The sequence below is a fragment of the Numida meleagris genome, chromosome 1, assembly GCF_002078875.1.
Source record: "Numida meleagris isolate 19003 breed g44 Domestic line chromosome 1, NumMel1.0, whole genome shotgun sequence".
Lineage (NCBI taxonomy): Eukaryota > Metazoa > Chordata > Aves > Galliformes > Numididae > Numida > Numida meleagris.
Genome location: NC_034409.1, coordinates 86,205,576 through 86,225,274, shown reverse-complemented (window position 1 = coordinate 86,225,274; position 19,699 = coordinate 86,205,576). Strand labels below are relative to the sequence as shown.

The following is a 19,699-nucleotide window of genomic DNA, read 5'->3' as shown; positions in this document are numbered from 1 at the left end:
GTTGAGGCAAGTAGTAAAGAAGCACTTTGACAAATTTAACAAAGGTTATGCCATTTCTTACATACCACCAACTTATTTGTAAGTCTTCAATGCCTCCTGCTCATACATGGAAAAAAATCTTTTGCATATCCTCTTACTTTTCCACACAGGAAATTCCAATTAAACAAAGGAGATTTTTGTTGCAAAATTTATATCCTCAAAGAACAAGCAGAATCAGAAATCAAGGAAGAGTTTAGGAGCGTAAGTAGCAATAGTCAGTGGTTTTTTTTCTTTGTTTTTCTCATCAAAAATTAACATCTTTCAAGTCAGCCTCAATTTATGCATCAGAACTTAAGTTTTTCAAGATTTGTGCACAAAATAAGATGAATGCAAACAGAAAAACAGAAAGTTACATTTAAATAGAAGACAAACTTGTTTTACTGTGAGGATGGTCAATCTTTGGAGCATATTGCCCAGAAGAAGTTTTGGAGTATCCACCTTTAGAAATACTGAAAATTTGACTGAACACTATCCTAGAAGACAACATGCTCTAGCTAACTAAGTGATAACCAGAGATGTCTTCCAACCTCAACGTTTCTTTTATGATTCTTCACGAAAGGCAAAATCATACTCACAAGGCAACACTGTTGCAGGCTGCCCCTCTCAGACCACCGAGTCTGGCCCAAACAACAGAAATCAATGTATTTCAAAGCTCATTTGAGCAGCAGTCTTTCACACCTGATTCCTTGAAAAGCAGCAAACACACACACACAAAACCACCCAAGATTTTCTTCTCAAATTGTCTAGTAATGTCTCATGCTAATGTCCAGAAAATTCATCTTATTATCAGAGTGAATAAAACTGATCTATAATTCTACCCCTTCTCATTTCTGAAGCAATAAGTTGCCGACTCATCAACATGACAATTTACTTAAGTCAATAAAAAGTCTTTGGTTACTTTGTGGGGTTTCTAATAAGCAGATTTATTATCATAAAACATGGTGATACTAAAAACTTTTCACATTGCTCCTTAAAAGCAGCTGAAACTAATGCACATCCCAATGTCAAACAGTAAATATTGTCTTTCTGCTGACTTGAGTCAGTTTTGGATCACTAACCCCCTTGACAAGTTTTCCTTTCAGAAGAACTTAAGAAGTTTATAGAACCTGTAAGCATTATATATCAGAATGAAAAGATCAGCCATAGGCAGTACGTTTAATATACAGATTTCTTTCAAAAATTGCCTTCTATCTGAACATGTCCCTGATAACCTACGGAAACCAACTGATAGATTGTCTGTGCCAATGGGTAAAAAGTAATGAAAAGAAAACAAAGTGTACCTCCTCTAAAGGTTAAATAACCAAGTCAAGAAACACATAGAAGGTGTCTCTTGTCAAATGTTCAGGACAGAAAATCTTACTTCCTTGAAATCTTGCATCTGAACAATGATTAGATAAGTGTGATTTCAAAATATATAAAAGTGCTTAGTGCTCCCATTGCAAGTTTATTTCTCAGGGTTTGAGTCATCAGAAGAAAGGCACCCCAAGAGGTTTCAAGGATAGGAGCCAACTTACTGTGTATACTTGTGAATGGGAGCAATAGAAATCAAAGCCTTTGCTTTCTGCTTCATGGCTTGATTGACTCTGTAGCAGATTGAAGCAATGAGCTGTGCAATTGTCAACTTTCTCCCACAGCATAGTCTTACTCTTTGAGGAGTTATGCTCCTGATCAGATTCTTGTTTCAGTAAATACCTCTTTTCATCAATAAATGCTTGTCATGTAGTAAAGTGAGGTAGAAGGGGAGAAACAGAAATTACGTGTAAGCAAATTACACATTTCCAAGAGCAAATTGGTACTATTTGTTCAGGTGGAAGAAAATAATGCAAGGTACATTAAGTGTTTCATAGGATGTGTTCATGTTCATTAAAAAATGACTCATTACAAAATTTTATTCAAAGATTGCATCCTTTTTGTAACAAAAGGATGCATTTCCCATTGTTCACAAACAACAGCTAGATGAAAGCATGAGTGGCCATTAGTTTGGATTTAAAAGGCAGTGAAACATCTCCACCAACTTGCTCTGTACATATTCCAGTAAATATTCTACTATAGCTCCTTTTAAGCTACTACTTTTATACGTATATTGGAAGTCAAATATTCAAATGATTATGCTACAAATGAAGACATACACATAGCAGCCCATCTATTTAAAAGGATCTTACAAATATATATTTATTCCATTCATTAGAGTAAGAAAAAAAGAGATTCCTGAGATTCTCCAGCAAGAATTTGCTACTCAAATACTCTAGCACTCTGCAACTGTCTGCAAAGGAACATGTATTTATTGATTACTCCAGCTTCTTCACAGTCAGGACAAGGGCTAAAGGCTGAGTTTCTTATCAACAAATGAAACAGTGGCAGCACAAGGAACACAGAGAAATACTGTATCAAATACTTATCTTCTTTTGTGGCCCATGCTGAAGCATTTAGACACCAAGACAGTCTCTACGTACTGTTCGTCCATGCTTTGACTTCTTGGGATATCATACAATCACAGACTGGCTTGGGTTGGAAGGGATCTTAAAGACCACCTTATTCCAAACCCACTGCCGTGGGCAGGGCTGCTATTCACCAGAGCAGGGCCCAGGGCCTTATCCAACCTGGCTTTGAACGCCTCCAGGGATGAGGCATCCACAGCTTCTCTGAGCAGTGTCTAATATGTGGATCCGACTTTTTTTCCATCAAGTCATTAAGGAAGGTTTTAATTGACAATGGGATGAAAATTCTCATTTAAAAGAAATGACTTCAAATTCTGCTATCTAGAAGAAGAAAAATTAGATGATTCCTGACATTTTTTTTTTGCTGATTTCACCAAATAAGAAAATATGCTTCTCATTTCTAATAAGACATAAACATTACTTTGAGAAGATCAACGGCTAGGACAGGGATTTCTGTGCCTAGATCGATCACTGGCTTTAGAAGTTTGGAGATAAATTTCAGAGATCAGAGGAAGAGCACCGGGAAATGCTGCACGTGTCAATAGAGCCAGGAATGCGGGTGCTGTCCGAGGTGCTGCACCGTTTTCCCCAGATGCAAGATCGAAGCATAATTGTACCTAGAGAAGGACTGTCTGACACACAGTCCTAAAGTTAAGCAAACTGCCTTCCCCGCCTCATTCCCAGACCTATAACACACACTTTCTGAGAAAGAGCATTCCTCTGCTAGCCTGCCAACGCTACCTTCTACTCACCAACCCACAAAATACAAATACTTACTGCACAGGATTATTAGAACCAAATTAGTCCTGTAATGCATTCTTATAGTCCTCCATATTCAGTCTGCTTTGTTAGTCATCACAAAAAATAAGCAGGAAGGACAGATGGGGAAAATTACCTTGATCCTTCTTTTGAAAAGTAAAGAAGGAAAAAAATGACAGAAAAAGAACAACAAAAAAGTCAAGCCAGAAACTCTCCGCTTACTCAAATGCTGTTACAGTTGATTCGTGCCTGAGAAGGCTGAAGAGCAGTGAAGAAACAAGTATGAGTAAGTAACTACTGGCAGTTCAATGGCCCAGTGACTCACTGACCTACAGCACCACCATCTACTGCATCTATTTATGTTCATGACAAACTGCAGAGAAGTCAGCTATCATGTAGCAGAAATTACTTGGAATGATAACATTCATCTTTGGCCCACAGATACTCCATGTACTTTTTCATTCGTAACCATTTTCTGGAGTTGGCTTCTCAAAGTCATTTGCAGTTGAGGCAGCATCACGGGAAAAGCAGAGGGAGAAAGATGCACAGAGTAAAGTGAGACAACATCCTAGGTATCTATGGGTCACTTTTTCAGGTATAAGCCTCTTACACTTCTTAATGCAAAGTACGACCCAGGAGTATTGAAAAGCTTTAGTTTCTCTGGCCTGCCTCACTTCCAACTCCTTTAAGGCCCAAGGACACCATTTTTGACTTGGTCAGAACCGCAGTCCTGCCTGAAGTGGTGCCTTGCATGTGCTTGTGCCTGGCCACAGTGCCTTGACCACCTCCTTGGGCATCACCTTTGGGCCACTGAAAGACTCTACAACTGCCCCCAGCTCAGGGTTGCCTTCACATCCTAGCAGCCTTGCTCCTGCTGCTCTCTGGGCCCTCCAACAGGTAGGTACGTCAGAATCAGACCATCAACAGAGAAGGATCCAGGAAGCCCATTTCACTGTCTGGAGCATCATACTCTCACTGAGACAATTTATTCATCCAGCTGTAATGGATAGATTTTTTTTTCCTCTGTTGTCACATCAGCCAACACTGACATCATTCTCAGCACACAGCTGTCTTCTTCTTCTAAACACTTGTCATTTAACTCTCTTCTGCCTTCATTTTGTTCATACTCTTTACATTCTTTTGCATGATGGCCAAATGGTTATCCCATTACACAGAACCCAACAGAAATTCCCCAAGATGTCTGTCACGACCTAGTTTTTGATATTAGTCTTCCTCACCAACACTCCTATGATATTCTCTGGATGGCAACATCTTCAAAAAAGAGCTATTTTACTATCATTTTCCCCCCAGAGTAATGCCCTTGGACAACTATGTTGTTGTTATAATAACAATTTCAAGAAGAATTGTTTTGCAACTAAATTAAATACCTTAAGTATGAGCAAGTACAAATGATGAATACTTAAGAGCAGTCAAATCCATATAATTCCTACCCTACTCAGAGCTAATGGAAAAGACCAAGAAGCAGCACTGAGTATCAGACTTCTTTATTTTTGTTGGGAATTGGAAAGAGGAAACCTCACTCAAGAACGATTGACACTAACACTTCCATGTGCATTCATTACCCAAAACTTCTTTTTTTTTTTTTTTTTGCAGATTTACTCACCACATTAGGAAGCAAGAGGCAGCTTAGTTTCATTTTAGTCAACCTGCAGAAAAACTCAAAGTAATAATAAGCATATGGTTTTGCTGAAACTAAATCTACTTTCGTTTTCTCCCATTTTCTGTTCCCTTCCCCATACTTAAAGAAAAAATAAAAGGCTTTCAGCTAAGGCTTCAACATGCTCAATCATGAATGAAAAATACCTATTTCATCAACAATGTAATCATCAATAAACATAGCTATTATTATATTCCTTCTGACAAGATGGACTTGAAGTAGCATTTTCTTCATAACCTCTAAACCGTTCATCAAGTTGGATCAAAACTAGAAGCAGAAAGAATTCTCCATTTTACAATGAGTAGTTAATTCCTAATAACAAGATCTTTATTCAAAACCACATTTTTTTCTTCTCCATAGAGGACTTGGAAAAATGCAGCTGAGAAATTAGTTTTTACTGAAGGTGCAGCAAGACAAATTAAGTAACAAGAAAGTTGTGCTGGAAATGTTGTCACTGTTTGGCAGTATTTACTCCCATTTCACAATTAAGGCTGTGGAGTTGCAAGAGGGGATGGAAAGCTTCCTCCTCAGGTCCGGAGACATTTGTCTATCAGATGCTTTTGTCACTGTGGAGGATCTGTGTTCAACGAAGGTACTTCGAGCAACTGAGTCTAGCTGCAGTTTGTCTCAAGTACAGACCCTCTTTCTTCACACTGTTCCCAAGTGCTGCATACCAAGGGCTTCAAATTAGGGAAATACTTCCTGTTCAAGGTGAAAGCACATTTAAAAAGAGAGGCTAGTAGCCTAGTCTTTAAGTGTCACCTTTGTTACTGACCTTTCTCTATAGAAGGAGATTTCAAATTGATCAGCTGATACATGCATCGGCATACAAAGTGTTAAGCACATTGAAATATAAACTATTTAAACGATTTTCAGAAGCATTTTCAGTCTGTGTGGACTCCTCTGTGCAGGTAGAGTTATGAATTCCATATGCCAGAAAGTACTTAACTAAAACAATTTTAAAAGCATAACTTTTGTAATTAAGGTGTTATGAAGAAATCTCAATCCTTCAGAAACAAAAATACCTAAAACTTCAGTGCTGTTTTTGTCTGCCAGTGAACTATCATTAGCCAGATTTAAAGGCTCAGGCTCTATACAAATTGATTGTTCTTGTAAGAGAAATGGTTACATCAGTAATATTTTCTGTATCCTCAGCTTTGTTGGAGAACGATGTACCCTGCAGAGCCAAACCGTGTGTAAGCACAGAGCCCATATGGCTGAGTTGCACAGCTCTTTCTCATGACTACAAACAATACCTCCTTCCTCCTATCTCCCTCAATAGAAAAATTGAGCTCAGAAATTCTCTAAGCTTTTCAGCTATAGTCTGTCACTAAGCAGAAAGAAACCCTGTAAAACCTGTCACCTCCAGCCTTACTAGAAGTTTCTTCTGTTCAAACAGCAAATTGATAACATGACTCAAAAGATATCTTTCAGGTCACATCTTTTTAAGGAAAATGTGGCCTTCTACAGAAAAATCATATTCTCTCTCACGCCTTTCACCTGCTTATTTCAGGCTGCAAGCTTATTAGCATGAGTACTTCCTACAGGCTTTCATAACTTGCTAAAGCTCCCAGTATGCATTATGGCCTTCACATTTCAAAGCTGCATAATATTACTAACAGAATATGGAAGGGTAATTTACTGATAAATTACTGTAATTGAACACAATCTACCAACCATGTTCTAAGAGAAAAATACATTCTATATAATAGGGAAATACTGTACCAAATTTTAAGAAAGGAGTGAAGGCAGCAAGCCAGAGTTAACAAGATCTATTAATTACAGGTAGTCTGGACAGAATTTTGCCTGGCTTGTTTTCAACTGTTATTAAGTTGACACCAAAAGCTGTGTCACTGCATGCCATTTTCACTAGAACTTTATCTTTATCATTAGCAAGCTTTACTCAAACCCATTCTGAATCTCTTCTCTTGCAGTATTGTGTCTCCACCTATTCACTAAGGGCATGAGGAAATATGAAGGAATATACAAGGGCTGCTCCAAACATAATGCCTCCTAGTTTATTATATTGGCCCAGATAGTGATGTAAGAGGCGGATGTTGGTGCTTTGGCAGTAGAGGTTGGACCTTCCCACCAGTATTCTGTTACATGTTGTTGCCCTGTGACAGATGGCAGCAGAGGGGTAGTCTGACAAAATGGCTTCTGACATGGGAGTGCGGATGAAGCAAAGGGATGTCACTGAATTCCTCCCTTTAGAAGAAAAGGCACCCACTGGCATTTGTTGATGCTTGTTGAATGTTTGATGGAGACCACACACTGGATGTGAGTACAGTGAAATCTGGACTACATGGGCAACATTTTCCCAGCAATGATACTGTTGTAGCAGCTGTGGAATTGTGGGTCACTTCTGTTCCTATTGGTTGTCATGTTACTGGGATTTGTTCAGCACCTATTGTAAAAGAAAATCCATGACAAACATCTGACTTAACATGTTCTGGTAGGCCTCAAAGAATCACAGCTGCTGCTAATGTGGTATTATTTATCTTCAGAATATGAGGTGGGAAAGATGAGTAGCTTCAGTACTTTAAGCAAAGCAGATTGCAATAGGACATTGCATTGATAGCAGGAGGAGCAGAAATTGAACCAGAAGGAATGACAAAGAACAGAACAAACACCTCACCATAACAATTTCTCAGAAAGAGACCAAGAGATTTTAAAATATCGAAGTTATTACAGAAAAGAATGAAGGCATTTATGTTGATCTGCCCATCTCTTAGTCAGAGATTCCTCTGGCTTCTGACAGAATTTGCTACTGAACAGAGACAAGATTGCCTCATAGAGACTGTACAGCATACCAAACTCTCAGTGTCCACTCAACAGTATGCCCAGTAACTGTTATCTACTGGAATTTAAAGCCAAGGGTCATCCCTGTATTGAAAAACACTTCATCTCATCTTCCAAAACATCATCAGAACATAATCAAATGATAAATCAATGGTATCCCCAGGCTGAAGAGAATATTATACTCTATAGTATGTCTCCTTGTAAATTAGACTTCCTCCAAGAAATTATCTGCAGAGGGGATAGATATTTAAGTTACTGTAGCCTCCATGTACTAGTGAACACCAAATTCATTTATTTCTGCTATACTTTTCAGTATAATTTTCATAACTGTTCCTCCATCATGTCACCCTCTCCCTTCCTACTTGCTCAAATTTACTAGACAAATTAAAAATGAGCCAAAGCTTTAAGAAGAACTCCACAATCATTATGAGAATGTGTACTGCTTTTTTACTTTGGAGCAGAGATATGTTTTTTTTTTTTTTTGGTTTGATGTTTTAATGTTTGTTTCAGTCATCCATCTCATCTGGATACAGAACTGTTCAATGCCTATCTATTAATTCTAACAAATCTGTGAATAATTCATGCAGTAGAGGAGATCAAATTACCACCTACCTTCACCTGTGGATGCCAAAAGATTAATAACCATTTAGAGTCCTTTTTCTCATATTTTCCATTCCTGTAGCACAAAATAACACAATCAATTTGGCTCTCAACACCGAAAAGTGAAACAGATGCATCACTGGAAGGCAGAACTCCTATATAGATTAAAGACGATGCAAGAGGAGGCCACTCTGTACGTCACCTCAGCCCAGGCAGAGGTTGGCATCTTGTTTCATAGCAGAAGAGCACTCACTCACCTCAGAGCTTGGGCCCAGAAGTCCATCTCTGCTTTGGGGGAAGGGGGTGAGGGGGAGCACATGACAAACAAACATACCTGCTGCGTCATGGGGCTGAATATAAGGTAAATAAGCAAATCAGTGTTTTCTGTTTTTTTTTTTTTGGTTTTGTTTTTTAACCTGTAGGTGAAGTGGATCTGTCTGGTCCTGCTAAAATTGAACAGATTCCGCTGTGCAGAGCAAAGAAGCACCATCTACTGCTGCCAAATCAGATCAATTCCTTTGTGCCTTAGGCAAATGCCTGCCTTGTAAGCAGAGAGGAAAATTTATATTCTAGTGGCCCTTCTGCTCCAAGCGTGGAGCCTCTATCCATGGAATACAACCCAAAGCTCAAGGATCTTCTCTGGGTTTCTCTACTTTGCAGTATTTGCTTGTACAGCTAGGGCACCACATTTAGGTCAAAAACATTCCCTTTAGTAGGCTCAGTTCTCAGAGGTTCACACTCCTAGGGGATGCTCGTTGCCCCCATACCAGAGGACAGCAATGCACCTAGGGAGTCTCCATGCCTGGCCCCAAGTTCAGAGGCTCCTACCACGACCAGAAGGGACCCTTGGTACTACTCTCACCAGCTCCCCAAAACACCAGACCCAGCTGAGCACTTGGTGCTGTTGCACCAGTCCCTATTCCCATACCTTTCCTTTCCCCTATGCTAAGGGCTGCTGGGACAAGATAATACCATGTGACAGGCCCAGAGATACTGGGCAGCATGGCATGAGATTAATCTCACCTCACACTGTCACACACCCCTGAAACTAAGCTGCTTCCCACCACAGGACAGCCAAGTGCTCCCCTCCAGGCCACCCCAAGCTGTGTACACTGCTTTTCCAGAATTAGCAGTTAGGCCTTTTGCTACCCCAAAGCCTACCACAGCCAAGGCAGAAAAAGGACATTACCGAGGCATCAGCTGTGCAGGCCAAGAAGGGACTGCCACCATGTTGGAATCATACAACATCTTAACTATGAGACCCTCTAGAAGCCAACACCAAGGTGAGATCTGAAACGATACTCTTGAAGAACACGATCTACTAAACCTGTTACTTCCACATCAGTGTGTTCTGGAAGAGTCATGGAAGTTTTTTTTGTACTATTTCCAACCTCATTTCCCTTCCTGCTTGGCAGCTACGTGATGGCTTACAGTCATGCCTCATTTTACATAGGTTATGCCTCATATTTACACCTTATGGATAAAACATTCCCCAAATCCAGTATCAGATATTAAGAATACAAGGGCTGGTTTCCAAATACTTCCAAGGTAAACAAGCAACCTTTCACTCCCTGTGGCCTTAAGTCACAATCATCAGTATTGGCTAAGTGTCTCAGTGAAAGCCAAAAAAGCTGTATAAAATTAAGATTCTGTAAAAAGTTTAAAGCATTTTATTACACCCAAGTAACACAACAGGCTTTCATTGCTGCTCAGGAATTGTCAAAAATTGTTTGGTACAACTGATTGATTACACAGTAATTTTGGGTGCCAGGACCAGGTATGTATGATTTAAATAGTCCTAAAACATTGCGGCTATTACAGGTTGTATGATCTTACTTCCATGAGAAAGATATGGCCTGGAATTTCAGTGCTTATCAAGAGGGTCAGATGCAGTATGGATGGTGTTGGTTTGAGTTTTCTTTACACCTCCCTACAGTCTTATTACACTATGGCACTGAATCTGTCAGTTGGTGCTGATTAGGTTTGTGGCTGGCACTATTTGATGCCAGCTTCAAAGCAACTTCCCAAATTCATCACGTTGCTGAAACTACTCAGCTAGAAAAATCTTACCAAGAATATACAGGGAACATTAAAGAATCAGGTCTTTAGTGCTTCCCCTCCTGCAAATGGTATGAAGAAAATCAGCTGTGAACTAAACTAGCAGCAGAAATTGGAATGAACTATGCAAGCTATCTCAACTGAACATTTTTTCCCCCTCATCATATCCCTGCTTTACCTAATGCAGGAAAATTCTTTTAGACAGCTGTTATTTCTTTTGGCTTCTTTCATACATCACCAGAAATACCTCCCACTGGGTTTCTCAGGAGATTGCTAAAATAACATAAGTAACACAGCGCAAGCATTCTATCATTAGTCACCTCAGATGAAGATCATTCCGGCTTTGTCTATTCCTCTCCATGATTTCTTTCAGTGCATCAGCACAGTCCTTTGTTTTTCTGCGAACATGCTCATCATTCCTCAGTTCTTGTAGCACCTTTGTGACAAGTTATTGCACTCAAAATCTTATTATGGGCAAAAGGGGAAAGACTGCATTTAGAAAGCCAAGCACTTACTGTTAGACTAATTAAAATCCTAACAGCCTAACTAAAATACAATAAATTGTTATTACATTTCTGCTACAATTATGCAAACATTCAGATTACAAATTATCTAAATAATTCAATGCTCAACTCAGTAATATAATAAAGGATTGCTATACAAAAGCGTTGTCTGGTGCTACGTTATCCCGTATCCTGTTCCTTCAGCTCCCAAGTGTGACAGTAAGTCATCCTGAAGAATAAGCTGTGGGGGCTGCAACAAATTTGTTAGCATCCAGATTCCTTTGCTAGCGGGATCACGATGCTCATAATGTGTTTTTTTTTTTTTTTTTTGCTTTTGCTGAGCATTATGTTGGTGGTGGTTTCTTCTTTCTCTCCATATAAGCCTATATTTTAGATTTTTTCCTATGTTTTCTAACACAATATTACTCCTTAATCTTTTATTGTTGATTTTGAACTCAATATTATAAAGCAGACTCCAGTATATGGAGATCTAAAATATGTTGGATACATGTCCCTTCTTTTTGTTACCGCTAGAACAGGTTTCATCAAGCTATGCAGTTCATTAACCAAGTATTGATAAGTTGCTGATAGCTCTGCTGGTTCCAGACTTATCCTCTGACACTTTTATCTCCCTATGCCTCTACGTCCCTTCATCACTTCCAGTGTCCTTTCCGGTAGCATTTCTTATCACACAATGACTACTTTCCTCCATGCTACATTAAGCTAAAGACAAATATTTCATTTTAATAACTGCTTGTTATAATCATCAGTATAAAATTATGGTAATTCCACATACTTATAGAAAACTAAGGAAGAGCAAATTAGGCAATAGCCTCCTTATCATTAAAAAAAAAAAAAAAAAAACCCTTGCAAACTAAACAAAAGCTCCATGCTAGCAAAGACAAATTCAAGTAAAGCCTGGTGAGGATTAGTCCTGAGGTCTTACAAAGCAAGCAGTCTTACAAAGGAAGTGGATTACATGGCTGTAATGACCAGGCGATGCCGGTCTTTCCAAAGCATAAGAACTCAAGTCTCAGTCTTATCAAGTTTTGTGCACAACTGCAGCCATTGAAACGTAGTGTGCACTTCTGTGTTGCTTCCAATCCCACAAGGCCAATTACATCACTACATAGGCAAATGTTTAGCAGATAATTAAAAGATGACTTAGAAAAATTACAGATCCAACTGTTAATGGATGCAAATGCAGAGTTCTATGATTAGCAACATTTGTTCCAGACAATCATTGGTTCTGTTTTTTTTTCTACTAACATACATGAGACTGAAAGTGATGGAGATCTTAAGTTTAGCAGATGGAAATGGGAGAATTGTGCAATTCTTTAAGCTGTTCTAGAAACAGCAAGCACAAGTTGGTCAGATGCATGCTATAACTGACTATACACCTATTACCATTACTCAGCTAGTTACTCATTTTCTCTGCTGATGGGTGGATACTCAGTGTTGGAAATTTGCTGAGGCGTTTATCGTTCATATTCATTATAATACAGTTTCATCTAAGTAGGTTTTATCACCTTGTTGAGGTCTCACTTTACACAACCTTGCAGCCAAATTTCAGTCGAAGTTGTCATTGTTTGTGTTGAAATGCACCATGGAAGACTGAGCTGTAGCTTTAGTATAGCATAAAAAAGCCTAATGCTTCTTTTTAAGCATCCCCTCAATATCCATCTCCAAGTACGAGTGGGAGGGGAAGCAGCTGGGCTGCTCTGCTCTGCTGAATACCCTGGTTCTTCCTGGACAATATCTGAAATCTGTGAATTACTTGCAGATTTTTCTCTTTTTTTTTTTTTTTTTTAAACCTAGACTAACTGGTTTTTATAGCAAATATAGTGGATCCTAGTCTACTACACTGTGAAAAAGTCAGTCAAATCCTGAGAGCCTAAGCCAAATGAAATAGGTTTTTTTTTCCTCCTCCCCAGACTATAACATAGTTTAGGGAATCAGATGTTACCACCTTTTGGCAGAGAAAGAAATGCACATTCTGGCAAATCAGACCCATCATACATATGAAGGGAGCTGCACAGTAAAACACTTGGTGCAATCCATGGAAGTCTAACTTGTGAAAACAATTGCCTACAGCTTTCTCTTGAGATCTCCAAGGAGATAGCCATCGAAGAACATACTCTTCTAACACCCAGCAGGGTCTACAGCAGTATATCCTCATGTCAACTACCATAGAGTACTGCTTGCAAAAGAAGACAGTAAGGAGATCCTCTACTGTTTTATATATTCACAAAACAAGACCACTTGTTCTGTTGTGAGCTAAGCCTATCACTCCAGCTGCAACTTTATCAGTGCTGAGTAAAGGGGAAGGTTCATTTCCCTCAAACAGTGATAATCTTCCCAGAAGAGTTCAGGATGCTGTTGGCCTTCTCTACCGCGACGGTGCATTGCTTGATTGTGCTTAGTTATCCACCAAGACTCTCAAGTCTTTCTCTACAAGCTGCTTTCAAGTACGGTCTGATTTGAGTTTCTGTATCAACACAGGGATGCCCTCATTTCTGTGAGCACTTTCACAGTAACCACGCATGCTCAGCTGATGTATGAGTGTCATATCTGGCCAATGACACACCACAGCTGGATCAGCAAATATACAGTGCTATAACTGACATGTGTTGACTGTCATTCAGACATTCTGTATAATTTCCTTTCCTCCAAAGAATGGTAGGGAGCAGCTGGAAACTGCTTTCAGCAAGTCTGAGAACACTCAGATGTCTGCATGTCTGGCTTACGTACAGTAACACATTGAAATGGCGTAGTTAGGAGAGCCCTTTCAAGATCATCTAGTCCAACTGCCTGACCTCCTCAGTGCTAACCAAAACCATAGAATCATTAAGGTTGGAAAAGACCTCTAAGATCATCTAGTCCAACCATGAAAATTAAAGAAAATTAATGAGGGCATTGTTAATGAAAGCGCTGTCCAAATGCCTTTTGAACACCATCAACCTCACTAGGAAGGTAACTGAGAACTGACTGACTCGCAGAGCCCAGAGGGTTGGGCAGAAAGGAACTTGATGAGGTTCAACAAGGGCAACTGAGAGTCCTACACCTGGGGAGGAATAACTGCATGCATCAGTACAGGATATGGGCTGATTTGTTAGAGAGAAGTTCTGCAAAGAAGAACTTGGATGCCATGGGGTGCATTAAAAAGAGCGAGGCCAGCAGGTTGAGGGAGGTGATTGTGCCTATTTCCTCTGTCAGTAATGGGACAGGAGGCAATGGGCGCAGACCGGAACACAGGAAATTCCATCTGAACATGACAACAAACTTCCTTACTTTGAGGGTAACAAAGTACTGGAACAGGCTGCTCAGAGATGTTGTAGAGTCTCCTCTGGTGATATTCAAAACCTCCCTGGATGCTGTCCTGTGCAACCTATTGTAGGGAACCTGCTCTAGCAGAGGGTTCGACCAGATGATCTCAAGAGGTCTGTTCCAATCTCTATGATTCTGTAATTCTGGGCAGCTTGTTCCAGCATTTTACCACCCACACAGTAAAGAAATGTTTCCCAATGTCCATCTGACCTTCCCCTGGCACAGCTCTGTTCCATTCCCACTCTGCCATCAGTTCCCAGGAGCAGAGCCCAGCACCTCCCTTTGTGTCCCCTCCTCAGGGTGCTGCAGAGAGCAGTGAGGTCATCTCTTGGCCTCTTCTTCTCCAGACTAGACAGTCCAAGTGCTCTCACAGCTTCTCCTCACAGGACATGCCTTCCAGTCCATTATCAGCTTGGTTGCCCTCCTCTGGATGCATTCAAGTACCTTAATGTTGTTTTAATACTGTGTAGCCCAGATCTGCCCACAATATTCAAGATGAAGCTGCACCAATGCTAAATATAGCGGAACATCTTGACGTAGAATATCAGTTGTAACCTCTAGAACCAGAAACTGAGAACATGCCTTGAAAATTCCAACTGTACCATCTCCAACCTCAATCTGGGAATCTCAGAGGGCTCACATTTCAGCCAATAACTACTCCTGTTGGTATGACTTTATATCTGCACTATGCTTAGCTCTGGTGCTTCAGGATCAAACACCACAACAGGCTGACAACACACACTGCAGACAAAAGCAGGATTATTCATTTGAACATGCACTTCCATCCCCTCTTCACCATAAGAGACTCCAAATACTTGCCAAGTAAATTCTCTTTTCATTTCTGATAAAGTCTCTGCTGATTCACAAGGGTGGAGGAGGAAACTAATGGGGGAAATACGCATGCTGTAATATTATGAGAGTTCATAGTATAAATTGCTCAGCTGGAAAAAAACAAACAGCAGCAACCCCGTGAGACAGTCAAGCTGTGTGAACTCTCCTACACACAGACAACACTCACCCTCCAGGATTGCTTTGCAACTAGGCTGCAATCCATCACATGCTATGTGGTCCTTATCCCTTGGTATGATCCAGATGCAGAAAGTTCACAGTAGTCCTTACTTCTGCAGCTTAAGAGGAAAAAATTATGCTTTCCCTGCATACTGGTTGTGCTGAGCCACACATAAACAAAGTGGAACATTTCAGAGAATTTTCCTGCTAATGAGTTAACATTTCCAAAGTGGGCTCAGACAGATGCAGCTATAAAAGTACTGTAATTCAATTCATTGACCTCTGGTGGAAATGAAGCAATGAATGAGACAGTTGCTTAACAGTGACCCAAGACAGTTAAAATAGCATTTATCTTATTGCTTTAACATCTTCCTTTTTTTCTTCATACAAGGCAGTACGTGCTGAAAGTAACATTCACAGGAATCGTTTTAGTACAATTTTTTCTTCCCCTTATCTACAATGCTAAATATTAACTACATAAAACAAATGTCTCTGAGCTACTAAGGCAGGTGGCTAAGGAGTACATTTTGTCTCCCTTCAGTGGATCGCTGTCAAAATTATCACACCACCCACAAGTCCTTTGATACTTTAAGTTCATATGACACTCACAGAAGTTCCCCCATGATGTAAAACAGTTTGGCAAGAGTTATCAGTCCTCCTCTCCCTCTTTCAACCCACTGGTGTGAGTATCATTGCATGAAATATCTATAACAAGCCATCGACACACTGAAATGCAACCAGTGGGCTGATCAAGGAAATCTCCCATTGCTTTAGCATCTATGGCCCTGCTTCATCTGCTGTTTACTGACACATGTAGCACTTTTTCACTGCATCAGTCATCATCTATTTTGGGACTACCAGTTTTTCAGCGAATCTGCTCCTGCTTTCACAAGCGCAATCTCCGAGCACCAGCCCACCGTTGTACTCTGTCAAGCAGAGAGCACCCATGCTGATGCAGCTAAATCATAATCCTATTCAGGAGGCATTGCATAGAAAACTCTTTCTGGAGACAAGTTCATTTTAAATTTTTGATTCATCCGGGATCCTTCCCAAATTCTTTAGATGCTGTATCTGAGGGAGGAAAGCCTTGGAAATACCACTCTCAAGGAGTAGAAATGGAGGCACAAGTTCTGGAAAACTGCACTAAGTGAAACTTTGATAGATGCATCTCTTTCTTCTAGCACTGAAAGAACCACTGAACAACTGTTCTGTCAAACATTTATCTTAGGATATTTTCTTGAAGCAAGGGGGATGCTTTGAGCCATCTGTGGGCAAAGCTGCACAATCCTTGGGCCTGTACTGGATAACCTGAGCTAGCATGCTCACAGCAAAGTTTGTCCTACAGCCGCACATTTAGCTTGTGGCCATTTAAGCAGGACTTAAGGTACTGTTTGGTAATATTTTTACTTGTCAATACAGTTTCAGATGTACTCTTACTTAAGAGTATTATATTTTGTATTGAAGTCTTGAACATTTTCTCATCTGCAGTGGTCATACTTTTTAAAGTTCTACATGTACGTGGAAACTAACCTTCTGAATTACTTTCTCCTTTACAAAACTGTTGCATATATTCATCCCTTTAAGAACTTAAAACAGAAGGACCAACATGGCTGTTTGAGTTGTGAATTCCACTCGAAGTGCAGTGCACTCAGGATATGCTGTCCTTCTTCTCCTCTCTTCCCCGGTACTGGGGTGTTAGGCTCTAGTCTGAGTATGCCAGCATATGATACGCACCCTGGGTTTGTCCACCCCAGAGCAGAGGAGCTGTGGGGAGGCCTCCTGGTGGCCTGCAGCCCCCCTCAGGTAGCAGAGGGGCAGCGCTGAGCTCTGCTTTCTGGTGGCAGCGACAGGGCCCGAGGGAATGGCATGGAGCTGTGTCAAGGGAGGGGCAGCTGGTTCTGCACCAGAGGGTGGTTGGGCTCTAGAACAGGCTGCCCAGGGCAGTGGGCACCACCCCAAATTGCTGGAGTTCAAGGAGCATTTGGACACCACTCTCAGACATATGGTCTGATTTTGGGTGGTGCTGTGTGGAGCCAGGAGTTGGAATCAATGTTTCTTACAGGTCCCTTTCAACTTAAAATACTCTATGATTCTATTTCTCTATGATATACCCAATTGCTTCCATTTTCTTCCCCTTAAAACACACAGCTAACAGCAGAGTATCTTGTACAAGGACAGAACCTAAGAACTGCAGGCATGATCCTGGAACAGCTATAAACTGCCTTGTATCTTTTGTATATACGGATTTCAAAGGGACTCCTATTGCATTAACCCAACAAGATACAACAACTGGTAAAAGGTACAAATTCAGGATAATGCAGTTAAGAATGCTTTATGATTGGAGCTGATTTTGTTTAATAATTAAGCAGGAGTACAAAAAAAACAGGAAGAAATGCATAGTTTGTAAATCACCAAACAAATTAGTAGCAGATCTTAAGAAGTAACTCCTGAAAATGAGGCTTCTCCTTGCTATTTATATAGCATCTAGCAAGCTGTCCCTATTGCAATGATGCCAAAGGTTGACAGACAGTAACAACATCCAAAGCAACTGTGCAATTAACTTTAAAAGCCATTTATTCCCTCAGTTTCAGGAGAATGTTTTCCATATCAGGTCCTTGGCTTTTCTGCAAGACATTAAAGAATCAAAGGTGTCATCTGGATCCACACAACCTCTTCACTTAGAATACTAGTAGGTAAATCACAGTGAATAGATATTTCATTTTTAAATGTATTGATTTCTGTAATGTTTAGTCAGGTTAGCAAATATGCGTTTGTTATACTGAGCTGTGCATTTCTCATGTTATAGCCTCTTGCTCCTTATTGCTTGTACAGGAATACTCTCACACCCACAAGCACATGGGACACACCAGTTTATCATTACAGCCTCCCCCCCTCTATTTACCAGCTGGCCCAGAAAGCTCAGCTGCTCCTACCCTTAACCAGCTTATATTTGGATTTTGTTTCTTCTAGGATTTTTGCTTTAATTTTAGCATCTAGCACTTCTTTCTTGCTCTTTAGCTAGAGGCCATCAAGTTTTGTGTGACTGATCATTTGTGGCCTCAGTTATCCACGACCTACAAAAGCTGGTTAAGACCTATACCTGGACCTTGTCACTGACTCTAGATTCAGTGCTCCTTCTGTATGTCTAAGTCACACCAAAGCCAGCAACTCCTCCCATTCCCATGCATTGCCTTCACTCCTGGCTGCACACCAGACACGCATGTTTTGAGGCTGGGAAGTCTCAGAAAGGCATCTTCATGCCCCCCCTTCTACTAATGGTAAAAATGAGATAGAGAAGGACCTTTCACAGAAAAAAAAAATAAGAACATGTCTACAGCAAGTGGACAAATCCTGGCAATAGTATCGATTGCACAGGTAAAACGTGCTTAGCGTTAAGTCAGAGTTATTTGCCAGATTAATCACTGTAAGAGACAGCAGGATTTTACTGACATTTTCGTACTGTAAACAAATTTTACTATAGTCCCCCATGCATTCCAACAGCTGTGCTAGCATGCCCTGGGTAGTAGACCTCAGATTCTTCAATTTCTTTGTATCTTTCATATTTTGATTTGTTGTTTAAACCTCATGATCTGACTATTAGCATAACTCAATTATCATCTGCATTTTATAACTGATCAGCATCTTCCAATTACAGACAGTAGCTTCTGAGTAAGATTAGTTGACTGGAATCCTTCTGAGTCCGTCAGCAAAAGCCACTAGGAAAAAAAACTCTACAATGTCTAATTTGGTGTTATTGATCTATAAATGCAAGAGATGAAACACTACTGGAAAACTTCCACAAGATTATGTCAATACACAGTGGGAGCATTAATACAATCATTTTTAAAGAAGCCAGACACAATGATTCACCCTCTTCAAGATGTGCCTGGACTTTGGAATGACTTATGATTTCCATATTATTTACTTCAACTGAAAAGCTTTCCTTTCTCCCCTAAAAGTTAGTTTTAAGGCTTAAGAAAAAAGTCATCCCAGCCAGAGCAACAGTTCACTGAATAGTTTAAGTGTCCACGTCTATTTGACTTCATAATCACACAGGGAACCGCACGCATGAGCACTAAGGTCTTCATTTTTGGCAACATTTTTGGCAACTTGCTCCATGCTGCAATTTGTTCCAGATAGAGCCTCAGAATAGAGATCAGTCAAAGCAGCCTCCGGGCTCCGCTGCCACCAGCACATGTGGCCAACAGACTGTGACAAGATTGGAGTGACAGTGCAGCAGTGGAAGCTGTGGCATGCAGGGAGAGGCAGCTGCCTCCAGCTTTCAGCCTGCTCTGAGCCCAGGTCAGAGGCTGCGCACTGCTGGTCACTTGCTGAGCTGCATTTTGCCTCTCTGATCTTCCAGCTTCCTGTGCTGCTTACAGGAATGCTTCACATACAACTACCTGACAGGAAAAAACAAAGGCCACTAACCACAGGTAGAAGCTATTTCAAGATGCCTTTATGCCACTATAATTTTTCCCCATGTA

General features: G+C 40.4%; 1 long non-coding RNA gene across 1 annotated transcript in view; it reads right to left on the bottom strand.

Moving 5' to 3' along the window:
* The window catches only part of LOC110400815, a 24,224-nt gene continuing 7,565 nt past the window's right edge, over window positions 3,041-19,699 (bottom strand). The window contains exons 2-3 of the long non-coding RNA XR_002440094.1: window positions 8,329-8,392; window positions 3,041-5,616 (exon numbers count right to left, since the gene is read on the bottom strand). This is a non-coding gene — a long non-coding RNA (uncharacterized LOC110400815). The remainder of the gene's footprint in view (window positions 5,617-8,328; window positions 8,393-19,699) is intronic.